At 34.5% G+C, this 24835-nt stretch overlaps 1 protein-coding gene across 10 annotated transcripts in view; it reads left to right on the top strand.

The window, feature by feature from the left end:
• Positions 1 to 234: 234 nt before the first annotated feature.
• TUT4 (terminal uridylyl transferase 4) overlaps positions 235 to 24835 on the top strand; it is a 132931-nt gene continuing 108330 nt past the window's right edge. For 9 of the 10 annotated variants that reach the window (XM_031465137.2, XM_031465136.2, XM_031465131.2 and 6 more), the window contains exon 1: positions 235 to 385. The gene's annotated coding sequence lies outside the window, so the exon portion shown is untranslated. Of the gene's footprint in view, positions 386 to 20669; positions 21490 to 24835 lie in introns of those variants that run through there. The other variant, XM_031465132.2, reaches the window with a different exon arrangement.

Raw genomic sequence — 24835 nt, forward strand, 5'->3', positions numbered from 1 at the left:
ACGAAGGAAGGGGGCACCCCTAAACTCTTCCCTTTGAGTCTCCTTTCCCGGGTTTCCTCCACGTGTATCCCTTAACCCCACTCGAGTCAGAACTCCATTCCGGGATCTGTCCCTCTCTCCCCTCCCCCCCATCTCCCGGCTTCCCTTCTCCGCGGCCCCCTCCTCTCAACGGGTCCTCCTCTTTCTCTCCCTCTTCCCCCTCCCCATCCCTTCCCCCCCACAATGCAGTTCGCGGCGCGGCGGACATGGCGGTGGAGTCCTGAGCTCGTCGTGTCCCGGCCTCCAGCGGCGGCGGCGGTGACGGCGGCAGCGGGAGGCGGAGGGGGAGCGGGAGCCACTGAGATGAGGAGGCGCCGCGCGCGCCTGTAGCTCGCGGGCCTCGCAGGTACGGAGGTTCTGGCCGCGGCGCAGCACCCAGCGCTGAGGGGGTGTGCTCGGGAAAGGCCAGGCGGCCCCCTGTTCGCTCTCCTCAGGTGCTGCGCTTCGCAGGTGTCGGGGGCCCGGCCCGAGCGCGTGTCAGCTGCCCACTTGGGGCCTGACACTTCTTTCTTTGCCAGAATGGGCTTCGGGTGTCCCAGGGGAAGGCAGAGATAAAGGAGGTAGGGGCGGCGGCCTGGGCGGCCTGAGGAGGGCATCGGGGCGCTTTGGGGCCGAACTTCAAGGAGAGGCTGGGTCTCTCGGCCCCGGTTCGAAACCTGTAGACCCAGGCGGTGGATTTTGAGTTAACGGGATAGGAGTGAGCATTCTCTGGGTACGATCCCCTGTCATGTGTGCCTTTTCTTTCACCCCTGCTTAAATACAGACGTACGTATATAAATAAACACACACGCATATAAAACATAATAAATATTTATTCCAGGCTCGTCCTAGTCGGGAGGAGAGAAGGCAGAGGTGTTTTAGGGTTTCGTTTCTTGCTCGACCGCCTTCTCTCTCCCCCGCCCCCTGGTCGAATGGTGGTAATGAATGCTTTTGACGTGGGAAACTGTGAAATTCGTATTTGTAAACAGACAGCACTCGCCGAGTGTATTTTACGCCTCCGCGAAAGGTTTCAGGTCCTTTTGGTATCCGGATTGCAAAAGAGTGAGATATTTAGACCTGAAAGAAGCACATCACCAGGATTTCTAGTAATACCTGAATGGGATGAATTACTGTTATTTTGACAACGTTGATTAAACATTTTCATTTCAGAAGATTACCAAATTTTTAACTAGATGAATTTTGTACCTTACGCGAGATCTTAGTTTCGTTATACCGTGTTTCTTCGTTTTGATATATTTTTGATACAAAAGTAGTTCCTTAACACGTTTGACGTTCTTCTCCCTTTTGTGATCTCTTTAGTGTCCAGAAACGCAATTCGAATTGTGTATTGTTGGCATGCATTTAGTAATTAGCTGGAGTGGATCAGATTACCTTTTGTTTCCAAAGATCGCCCCCCCCCAAGTCTTGTAGTAGCGAAATGTGTAACACTTGGTGAAACAGAAGATATCCTGTTTCTGTTTTTAAGTAATGAGAACTATTAGCTAATAAAATTGGATAATTCCAACTGGATATGATAATTTAGAGAGAATGCCATACCAAGGTGGTGAATTGTGGGATGGTTTAAAAAAAAAGTTTTTTTTTTGTTGTTGTTGCTATCAGTCCCCATGTTCTGTATATGAGAAAAATGTACGCTGAAATTTTCTTTAGGCTCACAATACTTGTATGTCTCCTTAGAAATTGCTGCACTACATTGCATCCTAAGTACTGATTAGTCACAACTTGTAAAATTATGAAATATTGGTTCATTTAGAAAACTGCTCAAGATAATGAATTCATCAGTGTCCTGTAATCCTTTTGTAAACAAATTTTAAAGAGTGCTTTGGGGAAGATAAGAATTTAGTTGTGCTTTAAAAAGATAATATTTAATACAAACGAAAGTTGCTTTAAAAAAGAGCTCTTTTAGATAAATTTTCCTGCTGTTTGCAATTTTTTCATTTGACTTGTGTGGAAAAAGAAAAAATAAAGCTTCCTTGAAATAATACAGAAGCGGAAGTGAAAGTTATTGACATTTAATGTTTTAAGTCTGCCAAATATCTAAATACGAAAAGGAAATTAAAAGTCTTTTCATTGTCCTAGGTCAAGTTGTTAGAAATACAGATAAACTAACAAGGTGTTACCATGCATATAAATTTAATTTGGTATTTTAAATCCTAAATCACACCTAGAATTACATTTATTTTTAGTTAATTTAGCTAGAACAGTATAGTGTCAAGATTATAATTTTAGACCTTTTTTAAAAAATTGAAGTGTAGTCACTTTACAGTGTGTCAATTTCTGGTGTACAATATTATGTTTCAGTCATACATGTTAGACTTTTTAAAATAAAAATTTATAATTATAATGATAAATATCTCTGATTAATGAAAAGATGCTAAAAGAGAATTTTCATTAGTTCTGAATAGAATCATTTTAGTAAGAGTAAATAATTGAAAAACTTTTTTTTGACCTCAAAGTTAACCTTGACATGCATAATAAGCACCATTGAGTATGTTGTGTTCTTTATAGAATGTCAAATCAGGATCTGTGGGTAGAGAAAGGTGTTTGAATTTATTTTCTGCGGAAAGTTTCTGGTTTCAGAGAAACCGTAAGCAAGATTTACCTGTGAATGCTGATGCCAGTAAATTTTGTTTATCCTTAAAAAAAAAAAGACCATTTTTATATAAGGAAATTCAGTGAGGTGTGTAACTTTTAAAGTAAACTACAAATGCTTGAATTCATAATGTTACAAAATTCAGTTAATCATTACTGCAGATAGAAATGTGTTCTAAAAAAGAACAGTTTTAGAAGACCTGAAACAGGCAAGGGAAAGGGACACTGTAGTTGAAAGCAGGATATGTAGACTTTTTTCTTCTTAATATTAGGGGAATTAGGATTGTTTATACTGAACTAAGTGAATTAGAATTGTTTACACGAAACTAAATTTTAATTCTAGAATCCTAGATAATTGAGTAATTTTGGGGAAATGTTAAAAAACCAGCATAATGTCCCCAAATGTTTCTTGCAAATCCAAAAAGAAAAAAGGTATATAAATGCAAAGATGAACACTTTAGATTTTTTTTCCCCTTACGTGAGAGATTTTGTGATGTATTATGGATTCCAAATTGTTTTCAAATCACATTATCTCACTGGATGTCTGTAATTATCCTGTGAATTAAAGGGAGAGAGAAAAGGGAACTAACATTTATTTGAGTGCCTGTTCTGTTCCAGGCCTAGTGCTAAGCATGTTTATGTATTTTTGTCACTTCTTCAATGTAACAACCCTATGAAACCTGTTTTATAGATGAGGAATCTCTGAGGTTAAGTAGTTTGCAGACAATCATGGAGTTAGGAAGATTCAGAGCAGTTCCGTATGTTCTTCCTATTATAAATGTCATGTTGCTTCTCAGGTGTATCAAGTATTCTCCCAATTATATGGGAGAAACTGCCTGAGGTTGCTCATTTTTTCATCATTTAATCATTTACTTCATCAAACATTTGCATTTGTATTTTTTGCTAGACATTGCTAGGTTTTAGAGATACAAAATTATTGAGGACAATCTCTTGTTTCAGGGAACTCAATCTGCATATAATACATTCAGATAAATTATACCACATAGACTGTGGGAGTTCAGAGGGAAGAAGCTGGCTCTTGAGGGGTGAATAGGAGTTTCCTAGGTGGAGAAGGAGACAGACCAGAGGCCATTACAAAGTAAAGGAATAACATGTGTGAAGTTGTTATGGGGCTTGGTGTTTACAGATTGTGAGAAATTCAGTGTGGTAGGAATTGAGAATTTATGGATAGAACAGTGAGAGAAATGGTTTGAAATAGAAGTCAGGTTGTGAAGATTATTGTATACGGTAAATGAAGGCGTTTGGATTTTTATCTTGTAAAGTGAGACCACCAAGTGGGATAGTGGTTGAGCGGTAATTAAAATTAGGTTTTCTGTCTTCATTTTAGTATTTCTTTTTCCTTGGCTTCTCTACCAACAGATTTAATTCCTGTTTTCAGTGGATAGTCAAGTCATCTTTTCTGTGCCACTCTCTTCTCTCCCTGCTTACTGTATTCCAGACTGATTTTTTTGAGGCTCCTGTGACCCAAGTCTTACTGACTAAGATTGCCTAATTTCTTAGATTCTTTTGAGATAAAAATACCTCTGGGAGAAATCAGCTTGTTGTGGTTACTCAGGAAGTTTTTTCACTCCTAGGCTTAGGTTAGTTGACTACTTTCTAGTTTACTGCTGGAAAGCAATAGGGTATTGGGGAGTGTGGACTGGAAAGCAGAAGAAACATTCATGCAAGCTTGGTGTTCAATAGTAAAGATGAGCAGAGTCCTAATCTTTATACAAAGCAGTCTGTACTTTCAAAATATTAAGTATTTCAAAATATTAGGTAAGTCACACAGTAGTCTGGTAATTTTAAATGGGTATCTGATTTACAATGATAATAAGATAACTTACTACATAGGTACTGTGTTAATTTCTTTCTAAAGATCTTAGAAGTATTAACTCAGTCCTCAGAACAACTCTTTATATTATCATTTATAGGTGAGGATAGTAGGTGCAGAAGGATTAAGTACCTTGAATAAGATCTCACAGCAGTTTGCTCCCAAGCCAGGATTTGAACTCAAGGTGTGTGAATCTAGAGTCAGATCTCTTAACCACTATACTGTGTTACACCTCAAGTTTAGGTTGTCAAAATTTAGTATGCAAAGAGTTAAATTCAGTATAGTCACATAGGTTGTCAGAAATATTTTGTAACTGCATTAAACATGAATTATACATGATAATGAAATTTGATTGCATTTTATCAGTCATAAACTGTAGTTTAAATAATTTAATTATTATTAAAATTTATTGATCATTAACTATTTAAGCTCCATTCTTGTGCTGAGTGTTAGTTTAGATCAGTGGTATTCAAACTATGTTTGGGAACCTTTTGGGGTCTCTGAGTTACAACTGTTTTCATGGTAATATTAAGAAGATAGTTGCCTTTCCCTCCCTCTACTTTTCTCATCTGAAATGTAGAGTGATGGATACATGTGAAAACATTATCGCTTTGATGAAATGTGTAATAGTGTATTCTTTTTTCTTTTTCCTTGAAATATGATTTACAATACAGTAAAACTCACTCTTTTAAAGTATATGATTCAGTGTACATAAGGTTATGTAACCATCACTACTATCTCATTCCAGAACATTTTCATCTTCCCAAAAGAAACCCTTTCCTATTAGCAATCACTGTGCACCACCCCCTCCAAGCTTTTGGCAAGCACTAAACTACTTTCTTTCTGTGAATTTGCCAATTCTGGACATTCATATAAATGGACATTTAATTTCCTTTTTTTTAAATTAAAAAATAGTGGCAAGATACACACAACATAAAATTTACCATATAACGTGGCATTTTGTGCCTGGCTTCTTTCACTAAGCATGATATTTTTAAGATTCTGCCATAATGAATCATGTATTAGCACTTCACTCCTTTTTATGGCTGAATAATATTATATTCTATGGAATATAATCTATGGAAACACCACATTTTGTTTATCCATTCCTCATTTGATAGACATACAGGTTGTTTCCTACTTTTTGGCTGTTACGAGTAATGTTGCTTTCAATGTTCATGTAAAAGTTTTTGTGTGGATGTATGTTTTCATTTCTCTTGGATATACACTCAGGAGTGGAATTGCTGAGTATTTTGATACATTTATGTTTAACTTTATGGAGGATCTGCCAAACTATTTTCCCAAGAGGCTGCACCATTTTATATAGCAGTGTATGAGGGTTTTAATTTCTCCAAATCTCACCAACACTTGTTATTGTCCATCTTTTAAATTATAGCCATCCTAGCTGGTGAAGTGGTGTCTCGTGGTTTTGATTTGTAATTTCCTAATGTCTAATGATGTTAAGCATCTCTTCATGTGTCAGTTGTCTATTTGTATGTCTTATTTGGAGAAATGTCTATTCAAATCCTGTATTCATTAAAAAAATGGGTTATTTGTCTTTTTATTGTTGAGTTGTAGGAGTTCTTTATATGTTCTGGATACTAGACCTTTATCAGTAAATGATATACAAAAATGTTTTCCCATTTTGTGGGTGGTCTTTTAATTTCCTTTTTTTTAAATTAAAAAATAGTGGCAAGATACACATAACATAAAATTTACCATTTTAAAGTGTATCTTCAGTGATATTAGGAGATTCACATGGTTGTGCAACCATCACCACTGTCCATCTCCAGAATTTTTTCATTTTTGCCAAACTGAGTCTGTGCCCGTTAAGCAGTAACTCCCCATTCTCTCCTCCCCTAACCCCTAGCAACCACCATTCTATTTTCTGTCCATGAATTTGCCTGCTCTGTGTAATTAGAATCATATTTGTCCTTTTGTGACTGGTTTATTTCACTTAGCAAAATGTCTTCATGATTCTTCTATGTTGTAGAGTGTATCAGGATTTCCTTCCTTTTTAAGGCTGAATAATATTCTGCTGTATATATATAACATTTTGTCTATCCATTCATCTGTTGATAGACACTTTGGTTGCTTCTGACTTTTAGTTATTGTAAATAATACTGCTGTGGACATGGGAATAAAAATAGCTATTTGAGCCCCTGCTTTCAGTTCTTTGGATATATACCCAGAAGTGGAATTGCTGGATCATATAGTAAATCTATGTTTAATTTTTTGAGGAGCTGCCATTTTGTTCTTTTCATTTTCTTGAGTATGTTCTTCAAGCACCCAAGTTTTAAATTTTGATAAAGTCCAGGGGGGAGGCTATAGCTTAGTGGTAGTGTGTGTGCTTAGCATGCATGAGGTCCTGGATTCAATCCCCAGTACCTCCATTAAAAAAATTAATAAGTCAAATTATCTCCCCCCCTTAAAAAACCAGAAAAAATTTTTTGATAAAGTCCGATTTATCTATTTTTTTCTTGTGCTTTGGGAGTTATATCTAAGAAATCATTGCCAAAATCATAAAGATATACACTTATGTTTTAACAGTTTTATAGTTTTAGCATTTAAATTTAGGTCTTTGATACATTTTGAGTTAATTTTTGTATGTGGTCAAGTAGAGGTCCAACTTTATTCTTTTGCATGAGTTTCTCCAGTTTGTCCCAGCATGATTTATTGACAAGACTATCCTTTCCTTTGTTGAATGGTCTTGGCATCCTTGTTGAAAATCAGTTGACCATCAATGTCTCTGTTTATTTCTGGGTTCTCAATTGATTCTGGATTCTCCATTGATCCGTATGTCTATCCTTCTGCCAGTACCACCTAGTCTTGATTATTGTAGCTTTGTAGAAGTTTTTAAAATTGGGAAGTTGAAGTTGTATGTTCTCCAACTTTTCTTTTTCAAGATTATTTTGGCTATTCTTAGTCCCTTGCATTTCCATGTAAATTTCAGAATCAGCTTGTCAGTTTCTGAAGAAAATCTTACACTACTTTTGTTAAATTTATGGTATTTTTTTCTTTTTGATGAGATTATAGATGGAATTGTTTTCTTCACTTTTGGATTGTGTATAGAAATACAACTGTTACTGATCTTGGAAAGCAACCTTGCTGGACTTATTTATTAGTTGTATTAGTTTTGTGTGTGTGTGTGTGTGTGTTAGGACTTTCTATATATAAGATTATGTCATCTGCAGTGAGATAGTTTTACTTCCTCCTTTTCAAGGAAGACTTTTATTTCTTTTTACTTTTTGCCTAATTGCCCTGGCTAGTACAATGATGAATAGAAGTGAAGACAACAGACATCCTTGTCGTATTTCTGCTCTTGGAGGAGAAAACATTTAATCTTTCACCATAAAGTATGATGTCACATGTGGGTGTTTCGTCAGGTTGAGGAAGTTTCTTTCAATTCCTAGTTTGTTGAGTGTTAGATTTTATCATTTTTTATTTGTGTCGACCAAGATGACTATATGATTTTTGCCCTTTATTCTGTTAATGTGGTATATTACATTGATTGATTTTTATATGTTGAACCAACCTTGCATTTCAGGGGTAATTACCACTTGGTCCTGGTGTATAATCCTTTTGTTGCTGTGTTTGGTTTGCTAGTATTTTATTGTGGATTTCTACATCTATATTCATAAGAGACATTGGTGTATATTTTTCTTGTAATGTCTTTGGCTTTGGCATTAGGGTAATATTGGCCTGATAGAATGAGTTAATAGTGTATTCTTATATTTGAAAAATTTCTCAATTTTAGTATCTAATGATGTTGGTATCAATAGCTATCACACACAAAAACAAAAGTTCTTTGGATCCTTGGTAATTTTTAAGAATATCAATGCACCCTGAGGTCAAAAAGTTTGAGAGCTGCTGGTTTAGGCTAAGGACATATCCTGGTGTCTAAGCATTGGACTAAAAATTGAAACTCTTGTGTCTTGTAATAAACCAGTCCCATTTGTGTCATTTTAGGCAAGTCATACACTCAGAGTACCTCATTAATATATAAAGTGGAAGCACTGCAAGACGTGTTAACTTTACAAATGTGTAAAGATAAAATGAATGAGCATACTAGACATATATTAGCTGATGCTGTATCCTTAAAACAAATTTTTAAACTGAAAAATTTGTAAGAGCTCCGAGACTTTTTGTAGGAACTTATGGTATGGTATGACAGTGTCTTTTGAATTCTGTCATGTAGGTAAAACATCATTAGTTTGCATTTGCAACTTGTATTTAAGCTTTCTGTGATAATACCAGTTTTAAACCAGTGATTTTGAGAGTTACACTTCCTTAGAAAGGTATTTCAGTAATCACTTTGCAAAGCTTTATAAACGACTCACAGCTAGCCTCTCCCTCCCCTAATTCTTGCATTCCTCTTTCTGCTGGGTGTGTATTCTATTTCTCAGATATGTTGGAACAAAAAAGATTGAGAACTATTATTCCAAATCCTGTGAGGGATGTAGCTTTCCCCCCCCCCACACCTGCTTCTTCAAAGCCAGGAAATAAGACCCATATTTTTCTATGTAATGTCTGTTTATTCTTCTGTCCTACCTAAAATTCCTCTTCTTTTATGACTGGTGCCTTACTGGCTTTTTCTTGCCTTCTGTCATTTCAATCTAGGAACCACTGTGTCACTCCCCTATATTCACTGATACTGTGATATAATTCTTCACATCATGTCAGGCAGTTGGAAGCATAGCATTGAATGTTACCTAACATCTCAACTTTATTTTTCCTTAATTTCTGTATTTCTGTGGTATTTGACTCTACTTTCCTTGATGCTTCTATTCTTATGGTTCAAAAATGATTCTATTTCTGACCATATCTCCTTAATACCTATATGTGCATCTTTCTCATTTCTTTAGATTTCTCATCTACCCCTAATCTCTCTGAATATAGCCTCTTTTAAGCTTTATCCATCCTCTCGTCCAACTAGTAGCATTACTGGTGCATTCCCTTACCCTATTGAAATATTTATTCTGTCAATCCCCTACCCAGTATGAAATTGTATAAACTAGTAAAGTGGCATTTTATATATGTAGTTAGATCTTTTTAACACAGCTTGGCAGTATTTTAGTCAGAGTTCTTTCCTGTTTCTCACATTTAGTATTGTTTCCCCCTGTCTTAAGCCCTCTACTGCCCTCTGCTTTTCTCATTCAGTGCTGGCCTTCTGTTTTATAGAACAGTGTTACAAAACTTTTGTTCCTCACATTATCTTTCAGATACTGATAGGTGGTCAAATAAATCTTTAGTCAAGTAAATCTGGGAAATGTTGCAAATTGGATCTTTCTCTTAGAGATTTACAGTGCTTATTAGCATATTGAAGAATCTGAAAGGTCCTTCTGGAAAGAAACCTGTTTGACTTTAACACAGCCTCTCCCTCTCCCTATCAAAATTGCTTGTGATAAGACCAAATAACCTCCTGATACTACTTACTATTATTGATAATTACTCTTACTTACTTTAATGACTTATCTTCTTTTCCTTTCTATTCTGTCTTCCTGTTCTGCAGAAGTTAACCTAAAACAGAAATTGTACCACTGTTATAATTTATGTCTTCTCTTTGCTAAAGTCTGAACTCAACTTGGTATGAAAATGTGTGTACCAACTTACATTCCCAGTTCATCTTCTGTATTCATCATTATGCATGCTATTTTATGGTCCTAAAAAACTTGTCAAAGTTTTATAAACAAATTTTGTCTAGTAAGTACAAATCTTATCTTTTTCCTTCTTACTCCCTCTCCCAAGTGGGAAATTCTTTCTCAGCTCAGCTATTATCTCCATGATGATAGCTTTTTCTTAGGCTCTTTCTTCATGATTTCCTTAGCATGTGTCACATAATATTGGCATTATTTGTTTACATGACTGTCTCCTCTTTTATATATGAGCCTGTTTATTTTTGTATCCCCAGCTTTTAACTGAGTACCTTATATGTGAATATTGACAATTAATCTTTGTTAAAATTAATTATAAATTTACATTTTTTTACCTGAACAAATGAAGGCCCAGCTACATAATTAGCAGGGCCTGGTGCAAAGTAAAAATTCAGAGTCCCTTGTTCAAAAAGTAGGAAAAAAGTGTGGTTACAATTGCTAAAACAAACATTTTTTTTCCTTTTATAATCTTTCTCTCATGTTGTGTTTATTTTTTAGTATCGTTCTAAATAAAGGAAAGTTGAAATTGTTAAATTATTAAGCATGAATTTTACTGTTCATGTTTATATTGTGTAATGCCAGTTTTAAATGCAAACATATGATTATTTAATTCTTATGTGGAATTGCTGGTATTTCATAGCTTGGAGAGATATATATATATCATAGCTTGGAGATATACATATATATATATATATATTCATTCTTACTGAAACAGGGAAAACACTTCACAAAACTTAGCTGTTTTTATTTCACTTCTTATATTGGCACATTCTACCAACAGTCTCTACCTTTGACTTGGCAGGACTGAAAGGAGAAGGAACTGTGACTTGCTTTTCTTTCCCTTGCATTCTGTGTTGTCACTTTTAGAATAAGTGTACAGAGAAGTAACAAGAGTAGGAAAAGATATGATAGTTTTTCTTTGACATTCATGTTTCTAAGAATACCATTGCCTTTCTTCTGTGTTTGAACAAGTTATGGTTCAAACAGAAAATGGCTTCTTGGACTGTTAGTTCCCCTGCTTACTTTATATTCACTTAGAATCTTGCTGAACTCTCCATCCATCATGGATCCACGAATATTCTGTGTTCATGGGGCATCACCATCCCAAGTAGAAAGGAATGGCATTTTGCATGTACCTCTGCTCATGTCAGTGTTCCATTGTCCCATCAGACTTGATTACAAAACATGAATTGAAAGATAAAGTTATTAAGAATTTCAGGTTGGTGACAGGAGAGCTTTAAACCAAGTATAAAGTCTTCCTGAGCATGGAGCCTGTGTGACTGCACAGATCACGTGTCGGTGAAATCAGCCTTGAACAAAAGGATTGGAGGGAAATAGTAACATGTATCAAGACACAGAGACACATATTTCACTTTGTACTAATGTGATAAGCATTGTTACTACTTTATTTTAAGGCATTCTGAAAGTTATGTTCCTTATTACTTTGAACTTTGGTGCAACCATGTGGCTTTTTATTGGTAAATGAAATATGAGCATAGGTGACTGGTGCTATTCCTTTTCCCTGTTTTGCTAATAGTAGGAGGTAACATAGGATTAAAGCAGCTTGGAATGCTGAGCAAATGCATGAAGGATAGCTGCCTTAGAGAGTCACCTTAATTCATGGACAATTTTGCATGAGTTGTCAAATCAATTTATGTTGTGATAAATATTGAGTTATTGGGGTTATTACTGCAGCATAACCTGGCCTATTCTGAGTGATACAGTTTGTGAAATTTCAAAATGAGTGTGGTGTTAGAAGCACAAGCCTTTTAGGACCAGCACAGTTACATATGGCAATTTTTGGACCTATGGGACATATTGGTCTCCCCTGCAAAGAAGTAAAATAAACCCTCTTGAAAAAGTGTTAGATATATTATCATAAATAAATATCCAAGAGCTGCTTGATACTGGTAGAATCAGGGACTCTCTGGTGTATCTTGCATCAAAGAACTCTTCATATAGATAGAGCTAGTTCTGGATTATTTCTTTATGGAGGAAAGTGTGGCTTGGAAATTTGGGAATCCAGATAATATCCATATCTCATTAGGAAAAAAGCAAAAAACAGTTGGCAATCTCAGACTGTTTTAATCAATAAATTGTGGAAAGAAGCATAACTTAAACTTTTTTGATCATTGCTGATAAAGATTCTAATATGTAATAAAGTGGCCAAAAAGGCTTACCAGATGAATGAAGAAGGAAAAGGCTTGAATAATCCAGAAAACCTAGATAATTGGGCTTTAGATGAGTATCTAGGTAATTAGTTTGGAAACCCATTTATTTACAAAACTGGCATTGAGAGAAGGGGGCACAGTTCCACTTGCCTTTGATCATAAAAATTCTGTCAGTTGATTTACTCATATGAAAAGTTATTTTTTTAAACTTTTAGTTATTTTAAAGAGTGATTATTATTTAAAATTTGAGGTTCATGATATTTTATATAAGCTTAATGCAATTAGTTTGATTAATTTTGAGTTAAAATTTTTTTATTGTGGTAAAATACACAACATTTTTAAGTGTACAATTCAGTGACATTTAGTACATTCACAGTGTAACAATCACCATTATCTATTTACAGAACTTTCTTTGTCATTCCCAAATTGAAACTTTGCACTTTTAAAGTAATGACTCCATTTACCCTCTCTCCATAGCCCCTGATAACATCTTTTCTGCTTTCTGTCCTTATGAATTTATTGATTCTCAATATCTTATATAATTGGAATCATACAGTATCTGTCCTTTTGTGAGTGACTTATTTCATTTAGCATGATGTCCTCATGGTTCATGTTGTAGCATGTGTCAGAATTTCCTTCCTTTAAATGGCTGAATAATATTCCATTGTATGTATATACCACATACTGTTTATCCATTCATCTATTGATAAACACTTGAGAGTTGCTTCTACCTTTTGGCTGTTGTGAATAATGTAGCTGTGAGCCTGGTGTACAAATATCTGTTTGAGTCCCTACTTTCAATTCTTTTGGACATATGCCTAGGAATAAAATTGCTAGATCATATGGCAATTCCATGTTTAACTTTTTGAGGAACTGCCATACTATTTTTTGCATTGGTTGCATCATTTTATTCTCACCAGCACTTGTAGGAGGATTCCAGTCTCTACACATCCTCACTAATGTTTGTTATTTTCTACTTTTTTGATAATCTTAGTGGGTATGAAGTGGTATCTTACTTGCATTTTTCTAGTGATTAATAATGTTGAGCATTTTTTCATGTACTTGTTACCATTTGTTTATCTCTGGAGAAATAGTCGTCTTTAGCCAATTTAAGTGGGTTTTGTCTTTTTGTTGTTGTTGTTGAGTTGTAGGAATTCTTTTTCTAGTCTGGATTCTAGACCCTAATTAGATGATTTGCAAATATTTTCTCCCATTCTGTTGGTTGTCTTTTCACTTTTTAATAGTGTCCTTGCTGAACAGAAGTTTTATTTTTTTTAATTGGGATATAATTTACAGATAACATATTAGTTTCAGGTGTACAACATGATTCAGTATTTTTATAATAATTTTTTATAATTTTTACAGTAAGTCTAGTTAGCATCCATCACCACACATAGTTACAATTTTTTTTCTTGTGATGAGAACTTTGAAGATTTACTCTCTTAGCAACTTTTAAATATATAATACAGTACTATTAACTGTAGTCATCATAGTGTACAGTACATTCTCAGGACTTATTTATTTAATAACTGAAAATTTGTACCTTTTGACCACTTTAACTCATTTCACTAACTCTCTACCCACAATCTCCCCGCCTTTGGCAACCAACTTGTCCTCTGTATCTATGAGTTTATTTTGTTTATTTGTTTTTAGATTCTTTATATAAGAGAGATCATACGGTATTTGTCTTTTTGTCTGTCTGACTTACTTTACTTAGCATAATGCCCTCAGGGTCCATTAATTTTGTTGCACATGGCAAGATTTTCTTTTTTATAACTGAAGAGTATTCCATTATTTATATACCCCCCCGCCCCCTATTTTCTTTATACATTCATCCATTGATGACACTTATGTTGCTTCCATGTCTTGGAAATAATGCTGCAATGAATATGGAGGTGCAGATATCTTTTCAAGTTAGTATTTTTATTTCCTTCAGACACATAGCTGTAAGTAGAATTGCTATATCATGTGGTAGTCCTATTTTTATTTTTTTGAGAAACCTCCATACTGTTTTCCATAGTGGCTATACCAATTTACATTCCCACCAACCGTGCACGAGGGTTCCCTTTTCTCTACATCCTTGCCCTTGCCAATACTTGCTATTTCTTGTTTTTTTGATAATAACCATTCTGACAGGTGTGAGGTGATACCTTATTGTAGTTTTGATTTGCATTTCCATGATGATTAGTGATGTTAAGCACATTTTGGTGTGTCTGTTGGCTATCTGTATGTCTTTTTTGGAAAAATATCTATTCAGATTCTCTGCCCATTTTTTAATCTGATTGTTTTTGTTAACTTGTATGAAATTTTTGTATATTTTGGATATTAACTCCTTATCAAATATATGATTTGTAAATATTTTCTTCCATTCAGTAGGTTGCCTTTTCATTTTGTTGATGGTTTCCTTTGTTGTGCAGAAGCTTTTTAGTTTGGTACAGTCCCACTTGTTTATTTTTGCTTTTGTTGCCTTTGCTTTTAGTATCAAATCCAAAAAATTATTGCCAACATGGATGTCAAGGATGAAATTTTAAATTTTGATGAAGTTTAATTTATCTGTTTTTTTCTTTTGTTGTCTGTGCTTTTGATGTCATATTTAAGAAACTATTGCCAAATCCAAGGGCATGAAGATTTATAGTTTTTGTGTGGTGTGTGTTTCTGTGTGTTTAGTTTAGAGTATAAGGTATAGTTTTAGTATAGTTGTTAAACTTAGGTCTTTGTTCTTTTGTTTTTGTTTTCATCCTTTCATTGTTTATTTCTGAAGATGTAAGTGTACATATTCTCTTCTTCCTTATAAAAAAATTAGCTTACTACACACGCCTTTGTACCTAAAAGTATATCTTCATTGTCATTCCATAACTGCATAAAGATTTCCTCATTCTATTTTACAGCTGCATGGTAATATATCTTTTTGTTTTATGATAGTTTTTTCTACAGATTTTCAAACGGCCATTTGGGTTTTTTCCTGTCTGCTGCTTTTACAATTTGTGTCTTGTATTATTTGATCCATTTTGATTTAATTTTTGTGACTGGTTATAAGGTCAGGGTCCAGCTTCATTCTCTGAAATGTATGTGTTCGGTTTTCCAGCACCATTTGTTTAAAATACTGTTCTTTCCCCCATTTAATACTCTTAGCACTGTTGTCAAATCAGCTGACCATATTATGTGAAGGTTTATATATGGGCTCTGTGTTCTGTTCCATTGAATTATGTCTTTCCTTATGCTATTACCATACTGTTTTGGCTATTGTAGCTTTGTGTAGTAGATTTTGAGCTAAGAAAGCATGACTCTTCCAACCTAGTTTTTCTTTTTCTAGATTGTTTTGGCTATTTAGAATCCTTTGAAATTCCATATGAGTTTTAGGTTTTTTGTTTGTTTGTTTTGCAAAAAAATGCCGTTGGGATTTTGATAGTGATTGCATTGAATCTGTCAATCACTTTGGGTAGTATTGGCATTTAACTGTATTGTTAACAATATAAGTCATTGGCAGTAACTTAAGTGAAGGAAACAAATGGGTGAGTGCATAGTGGGCTGCAGTTTATGAATTCTGCTCAGTCTCCAGCTTTTGGCAGCTCTGGGAAAGAGACTAAGCAGTTGTATTAATAACAACTATATTAATTAACTGGTGTATTGATAACATTAAGTAAGGGGTGAGTACTTAATTCTTGTAAGTGAATGATAAACACTTTAAAAAGTGTATCTTCCAGTATTATATTCCCTTGGGGATGTAAGTCACATGAGCTTAAAATACTTAACTGATTCCTATCCTTAGTTATCCATGGGCAGTGATCAGGGTCTGAAAGCGGAACAGCAAGAAAGGTAAGCAGGAAATGTAGACTGGAAGGAATCCTCGAACGTGGGATGTCGCTGCATTTATTTGTTTAATTTATTTCTGTAATGTTTTGTAGTTTTCAGTGTACAATTTTTTTTGCCTCCTTGGTTAAATTTATTCTTAAGTATTCTTTTTTATGCTATTGTAAGTGGAATTTTTCTTAATTTCCTTTATGGATTGTTCATTGCTAAGGTGTAGAAATAGATCTGATCTTTGTGTGTTGATTCTGCATTCTACAACTTGCTTAATTTGTTTATTAGCTGTGTTTTGTGTGTGTGTGCATTCTTAAGAGTTTTCTTACATTTAAAATCATGTCATCTGCAAACAGAGATAATTTTACTTCTTTTCCAATTTGGATGCCTTTTATTATTTTTTTACTTGCCTAATTGCTCTGGCTAGACCTTCTAGTACTGTGTTAAATAGAAGTGGCAAAACAGGCATCCTTATCTTATTCTGGATCTCAGAGGAAATTTTTTAAAGTCTTTCACTATTGAGTATAATGATAGGTGTATACTGTTTTTGTTTTTTGTGGATGGCCTTTATCATATTGAGAAAGTTCCTTTCTAGTACTAGTTTATTGAATGTTTTTAATCATGAAAAAGTGCTGGCTTTTGTCAGATGCTGTTTTCTGCATCAGTTGAGGTGATCATGTGTTATTCTTTTCTTTCAGTCTATAATAAGGTGGTGTATCACATTGATTGTCCTATGTTGAATCACCTTTACATTCTGAAGATAAATCTCACTTGATCATGCTGTATAACCCTTTAAATATGCTGCTGAATGTGATTTGCTAGTACTTTGTTGATGATTTTTTGTACGTATTTTCATAGTATTAAGTTAATGCTGGCCTCATAGGAAGTGTTTCCTCCTTTTCAGTTTTTCAGAAGTATTTGAGAAGGATTGGTATTAATTCTTTACATACTGAGTAGACTTCACCAGTGCAGCCTTTTGATCCTGGACTTTCTTATTCAGAGATTTTTGATTACTGATTTAACCTAATTACATGTTATAGGTGTATTCAGATTTTCTATTTGTTCGTGACTCAGTTTTGGTCATTTGTGTGTGTGAAGGAATTTGTTCATTCCATCTGGGTTATCCAATTTGTTGACATACAGTTGTTCATAGTATTCTTTTATAATCCTTATTTTTAAAAATCCTTTTATCTCCATTAAAAAGTTATAGTAAAATAATAGATTATTTTCATTTGTCTCAAGGTAGCTTCTAATTTCCCTTGTGATTCCTTCTTTGACCCATTGGTTGTTTGAATGCATTGTTTAATTTTCATACATTTGTGAATTTTCCAGTTTTTTTTCCTGTTATTGATTTGATTTCTTTTTTATTTTTATAATGTTTATAATTCTATTTTATTTATTTTATTATTTTATATATTTTTTTATTGAGTTATAGTCACTTTACAATGTGTCAATTTCCAGTGTAGAGCACAATTTTTCAGTTATACGTGAATGTACATATATTCATTGTCACATTGTTTTTCACTGTGAGCTGCCACAAGATCTTGTATATATTTCCCTGTGCTATACAGTATAATCTTGTTTATCTATTCTACATATGCCTGTCAGTATCTACAAATTTCAAACTCCCAGTCTGTCCCTTCCCACCCCCTGCCCCCTTGGCAACCACAAGTTTGTGTTCTATGTGAGTCTGTTTCTGTTTTGTATTTATGTTCATTTTTTTTTTTTTTTTGGATTCCACATATGAGTGATCTCATATGGTATTTTTCTTTCTCTTTCTGGCTTACTTCACTTAGAATGACATTCTCCAGGAACATCCGTGTTGCTGCAAATGGTGTTATGTTGGCATTTTTTATGTCTGAATAGTATTCCATTGTATAAATATACCACATCTTCTTTATCCAGTCATCTGTTGATGGACATTTAGGCTGTTTCCATGTCCTAGCTATTGTAAATAGTGCTGCTATGAACATTGGGGTGCAGGTGTCTTTTTGAAGTAGGGTTCCTTCTGGATATATGCCCAGGAGTGGGATTCCTGGGTCACATGGTAAGTCTATTCCTAGTCTTTTGAGGACTCTCCATACTGTTTTCCACAGTGGCTGCACCAAACTGCATTCCCACCAGCAGTGTAGGAGGGTTCCCTTTTCTTCACAGCCTCTCCAGCATTTGTCATTCGTGGACTTTTGAATGATGGTCATCCTGACTGGTGTGAGGTGATACCTCATTGTAGTTTTGATTTGCATTTCTCTGATAGTGATATTGAGCATTTTTTCATATGCCTATTGATCATTTGTATGTCTTCCTTGGAGAATTGCTTGTTTAGGTCTTCTGCCCATTTTTGGATTGGGTTGTTTGTTTTTTTCTTATTAAGTCATATGAGCTGCTTATATATTGTGGAGATCAAGCCTTTGTCAGTTTCATCTTTTCAAAAATTTTCTCCCATTCCATAGGTGGTTGTTTTGTTTTGCTAATGGTTTCCTTTGCTGTGCAGAAGCTTGTAAGTTTAATTAGGTTTCATTTGTTTATTCTTGCTTTAATTTCTATTGCTTGGGTAGACTACCCTAGGAGAACATTTCTGAGATGTATGTGAGATAATGCTTTGCCTATGTTTTCTTCTAGGAGGTTTATTGTATCTTGTTTTATATTTAAGTCTTTGATCCATTTTGAGTTTATTTTTGTGTATGGTGTGAGGGAGTGTTCTAGCTTCATTGATTTACATGCTGCCGTCCAGTTTTCCCAGTACCATTTGCTGAAGAGACTGTATTTATTCCATTGTAAGTTCTTGCCTCCTTTGTTGAAGATTAGTTGACCAAAAGTTTGTGGGTTCATTTTTGGGCTCTCTGTTCTGTTCCATTGTTCCACATGTCTGTTTTTGTACCAATAACATGCTGTTTTGTGATTTGATTTCTAATTTAAGTCTATTATGATAAGAAAAGATACCTTGTATGATTTCATTCTTTTAAAATTTATTGACTTGTTGTGACCTAACAAAATAGTCTATCTGTCCTTGAAAATGTTCCATGTGTACTTGAGAAGAGTATGTATTCTGCTGATGCTGGGTTGAGTCTTCTGAATATATATTAGGTGTAGACATTGGTGTATAGTGTTATTCAAGTCCTTTGTTCCCTTATTGGTTTTCTGTCTGGTTGCTCTAACTATTATTGAAAGAAGGGAATTGAAGTTTTCAACTATTATTGTAGAACTGTCTATTTCTCTTTTCAGTTCTGTTAATTTTTGCTTCATATTTTTGGGGCTCAGTTATTAGGTGGATATATGTTTATAATTGTTACATTTTCTTGGTGGACTGAACTTTTTATCAGTATATAACATCCTTCTTTGTCTCTTGTAACCATTTTTACGAGACTATTTAGTTGACAGTGTTCTTCATTCAGGGCTTAAAAGTTGTCATCCCATTGTCTTCAGGCCTCATGGTTTCTGATGGGAAATCAGCTGCTGATTTTATCATGGGTCCTTTGTGTGTGGGAATTTACTTCTTTCTTGCTGCTTTCAAAATTTTCTCTTTGTCTTTGATTTTTAACAATTTGACAGGAATCATATGAGTTTGTTTAGCTTGGAGTTCACTGAGCTTCTTGGTTGTGTGTAATTGTGTTCTTCATCAGGTTTGGGAAGCTTGTGGCTATAATTTTTTCAAGTATTTTTTCTTTCCCCTTTTCTCTTTTCCTACTGGGATTCCTATCATGAATGTGTTTGTATGCAAGATAGAGAAGAAAGCAAATAAGGAATTCAGAAAACAAATAATATAGGTAGCAGAAGAAATTTCAGGAAAACTATTAGTGTTTTCAGAAATAGGAGATAATAACTGTGAGACAAGAACAGAGTGCTGTGAAAAGAAATAATCAGAGAATTAGAGAGTTCTTAGAAGTGAACATACAGTAGGTTCCCTCCATGCCTCCCTCTCCAAATACAGAAGGGTTGGAAGATAAAGCTGAGGAAATTCACTCAGGAAGGACAACAGAGAGATGGGAAATGGAGAGAAAAGATGAGATAATTGGAGGAGGATCAATGTAGAAGGCCTGAAGTTCAACTAATGAGAGCTCTAGAAAAAGAACAGAGAAGATGAAAGGGAGGAACTTACAGAAGACATAACACAGGAAAAAAATTTCCAAAAGTGAAGGACTTGAGTTAGAGATTAAAAGAACCAGCTGAATGCCCACCAAAATGAATGAAGAAATAGCTGCACCAGGGATTATCACCTGTACATTACAGAACATTGAGGAAAGAGAATATCCTAAAAGTTTTGATAAAAAAAAAAAACTGTTCAGTAAAAAAGGTGGAGAATAAGAATGGCATAATTTTCTCAGTAGTAACACTAGAAACAAGAAATTATTGAAACAATAACTGTAAGATTTAGTGAATGATTTTTTCTAAATTGAATTTTAAACATAGTCAAACAAAATATGAATATAGAATGAAAACATTTCAAATATGAAAAGTTTTATAAAACTTACTCCTTATTGAAGCTTAATGGAGCCTAATAAACAGTACTGTCTTTCCCTTCCTAATTTTGAACAAATTGAGAGAGATAAAGGAAGAGACCAAAATACTATTTTTATTACAGATAAAATTCACATTAGAGGACTCTATGTCCTGCCCACTGTCTGTTGTACATGGTGAGGTGTCACTCCAGGATCTTGCTTCAGGTGTGTATGATCCCACCATCCATTAAACCACTGATGTCTTTTAAAAAATGATTCACATTAGAGAATGGGACTTATATTTTCAAATGATTTGGTTATACTCATTGACAGAATTAGGCACTTACCCAGTCAGGCACTGGCAGAGCTGAATAGTAACAGGCCCTGTGTGGGGCTTGCACCTGTAAATGTTAGAGTATAAATGAGAGGATGGAATTTTCTTTCTTGTGAACAGCAGGATGCAAAGAGGAAGGAGAGAGGAAGATGCTAAGTTTTGCCCAGATAATTTTTCCAAAGTCACTGATCAAATAAGTTACCCCATCTCCTTAGGAAAGGAAAGAATGAAGGGAGTGGAAAGAAGTCAGGAATGTTATGATAATGTATGTCCCTCTACACAGAATGAAATGTCAAAAGTAGGGCATAATTGTTTTCTTCAATGCCTTTCTTGTTTCCTTTCTCAGAAAGCTACCACAGGATGTGCTCTACCAAAAAGGAGGGAGTAAATCATGGAAGAGGAAAATAGAAGAGTCAGCATGAGAAAGTCGATGGGAATTGGTAGGATGACAGTGAAAGGGAAAGAAATCTCGGGGTGACAGCTGTGGTGGAAGTCTAGTAGTGACCAGAAATTACCAGACAGGGGATGTCCAAGGAGAGAACACCACCACCAAAAACAAACATATGGATTACTTGATGTATTTGAACACATTGAGAGAAGATTTATGGTTCTGTCAATGAATTATTGATAGGTATGTTAAAAACTGAAGAAAAATGAGATAATGATTAATTTCAGGTAAAACTGAAAAGTATACCAAAAGGGAAATGCAATTACAGTATATATGTTACTTAAGTCAAAAGATTAGGCTTCTGTGACAGAAAGATCCAGCAGTTTAATGGCTTAAAAAACAGTTTTCTCTCTCATGTAATATTTGCTAGGTGAGTGGTCACTAGATCCAGATGCATACTTTGTTGTGTATGGTCATTCAGGAGCCCCAAATTCCATTGGTAATGATGTCCAGCCAAAAGTATGGCGAAGGGCTGGCAGTGTGGACTTCACCTGGGCTTGTTAGAAATGCAGAATATTAGTTCTCACTTAAAACCTACTGAAAACAGACTCTGCGCTTAGAATGTAGTTGATTCCTGTGCACAAAAGTTGGAGAGTCACTGGTCTGGATTAGAGTGTAATTGTTGGCTATATGATTGAAGATAGATGATTGAAAATTTAACCAATGAGAAAGGAAGAGTATGGAGAGGGTAAGAATTTGATTTTAAGGTCACACCTAACTGCAGGGAAGGTTGGGAAATGTATTTGAGCCATGTGGCCAAGAAAAAGGAAAAAATGAATTTTGATAGTTATGTAGAAAACTCTGTGCTGTGGTATATTTGGTTTAGCCATGAATAATATTAGTATATTGTATTATGTCATCCTGGGAGGATGGTGGTGGGATAGGAACATATGTATGTGTACAATTCTGCCTGTAGAAAGTCAATAGATAATATCTAAAACTAAAGCAAAATAAAAAATATAAGCTTAACATATAATTTGGAAATACAGAGATAAATCACATAAGAAACAGCCAGAAGAGTTGAAAGTAGTTGCTTTTGAGGAGAGAGATTGGTAGTTGGTAGAAGAATACTGTTTTACCTTGTAATATTATTTACTTTTTAAACTGTGTAAATGTATTTGTTTTGTAAGAAGCATATTGGAAAAAAATTCCTATACTCCAAATAGGAAGTTAATACATGAAAAATATTAAGTGCCAAGTGCTATAAGAACGGTAAAATCACATTTCATAGAAAGAGGCATACTTATCCAGTCTAGCCTGGGTGGTGGGAGTATAGGGAATGGATTAGGGAAGGCTTTCTGAAAGAAAGACATTTTCTGGTTATGTGTAAGCTATATAAGGTATCATGCAATTACATATCTTTTGGATTTATTATAGTTAATTTTTAAAGTGTGAACAATTAAAAATAATTTAAGCTAATTTTTATTAATCCTTTTAACAAATTTATCGTATGCTTTGTATTAGGCACTGTAGTAGGCACTGAAGATATAATGGTAAGCAAAATCAGAAATGGTTTCTTACCTCTTGGGGTTTACAGTCTAGTGGGGTGACCAACATGAATCAAATTCTTCATTGTGTGTAAAATTGTACAGAAGAGTTTGATTTCCCTTCACTTCTGCTTTAAGAACCATTCCTTAGAGCATTGATTCTTCACTTGTAGTGCTTAGCCTTGCCACATGGGAATCACCTGGAAATTTGTTAGAAAGGCAAATTCTTGGGCCTCAATCCCAGACCTGTTGAATCAGAAACTCTGGAAATGGGACCTTCCAACTGATTTTGGTAAATGCTAAAATTTGAGAACTACTGCCTTAAAGGTAATCAGTATTTTAAGGATGGTTTATTACCGCTAGTATTTCAGTGTTAAATATAATCAATTGCAAATGCCAGATTATATAATTGCTAAGCGTTTAGTCATTTAAAAATGTTTAATAATATATTAACTTAAAATTTATTTATTAAGCACATACCATGTATAATAATTCAGTCTCTGGCATCTTAGTTTATATGGAATTCCTTTGCTTATAGCAAGCTTTTTTCCTGTAGGAGACTATTGGCTACCAATGCTAGTTGTTTTTTTTTCCCCTCTCTTTCTTTTAATTGAGGTAATATTGACACAATATTATATTAGTTTCAGGTGGACAACATAATGATTCAATATTTGTATATATTAAGAAATGATCACAATAAGTATAGTTTACTTCTGTACAAATGCTGTGTCTGTATGGAGCCTGAGATATTCTTGTTAATTTTCTCTAATTTGTAAAATTATCAGAACAAATACAACATTAGCATCACTGTTTTAGGATTTGTACTGCATTATAACATTTCAGTTGGAGTAGATGCTAAAGGTAGCTGATTCAGCCACTCACTTTATAGTTTAGTTGAAATTGGCTCATTATGTAATTTTTTTTTCAAAGAAGTAGGAGATTCTGATAATTATGCCTTACAGTTATTTCCTTTGTCTGTTCCATGAAAGGTTACTTGAATAGTAACTCGCGCTGTGACTAGCTTCTTCATTAGTTATGGAACAGTTGTTTCAGGTAAACTTTCTCAGCTAGTGTATTGAAACAACTCTTAAGTCTCAGGCCCCAGAACTTGTAGGCTGGTTTGCCAGTTGAATGATGAATAATTACAGAAAGGCATCAAAAACTGAGTGAAACAATTCCAATTTTTGCTAAAGACTTCGGTTTGCAGGAGAAAGAGAGTGATGTAAAGACATCAGTCTGAAGTAGCTATTCCTTTAATTGCCAGTGATGTTGAATGTTTGTTAAGTACCTAGCATTGTGGTAGACATTGTAAGGATTCATGGAAGGCAGACTACATGATTAGAAGTAAGAAATGGACTGATGTTTAATGATTTACTTAAAAATGAAATGGAACACATTCTAAATGCTATTGTTTTCTATAGTCAAACACTTTTAGAATAAATGCATTAAAATTATCTGTATTTTCTTGTTAATAAATGGTTATTTAAGGTTAGAATCTCACTTAATACTCATTTGCTGCATTCTAAAAATGTAACCAGGTACTAGAAAGTAGGTCTGACATTTTTATTTGATTGAACCAATTTTGCTGAGTGTGTACTTGGGAAGCAGTGAACCTTATTTTCAAAACCTTATCTCTTCAGAGAAAATTTCATTTCTACAACTTAAAACTTTTGGGAGAAAATTTTGTACTGTTGATAGCTTAAAAGAAAGAATTAAAAATAGCAGTTTTACTGTAAAATTACCACACTTTCTTTTTTGGAAGCAGTAAGACATTTGCTACTCATACAAGAAAAGATGAGGAAGATTAGAAAATAACTATGGCCTGTTTTTTCATAGCACATTGTTCCTATTAAAAATTTAATAAATAATAAGGTTCTACTATGTAGCACAGGGAATTACATTCACTATCTTGTAATAACCTGTAATGAAAAAGAATATATATAAATATGTATAATATTTATATATATACACATACATATATAAAAAACTGAATCAGTATGCTGTATATCAAACTAAAACAACATTATAAATCAACTATGCTT

Source organism: Camelus dromedarius, chromosome 14, assembly GCF_036321535.1.
Source record: "Camelus dromedarius isolate mCamDro1 chromosome 14, mCamDro1.pat, whole genome shotgun sequence".
NCBI classification, from domain to species: Eukaryota; Metazoa; Chordata; class Mammalia; order Artiodactyla; family Camelidae; genus Camelus; species Camelus dromedarius.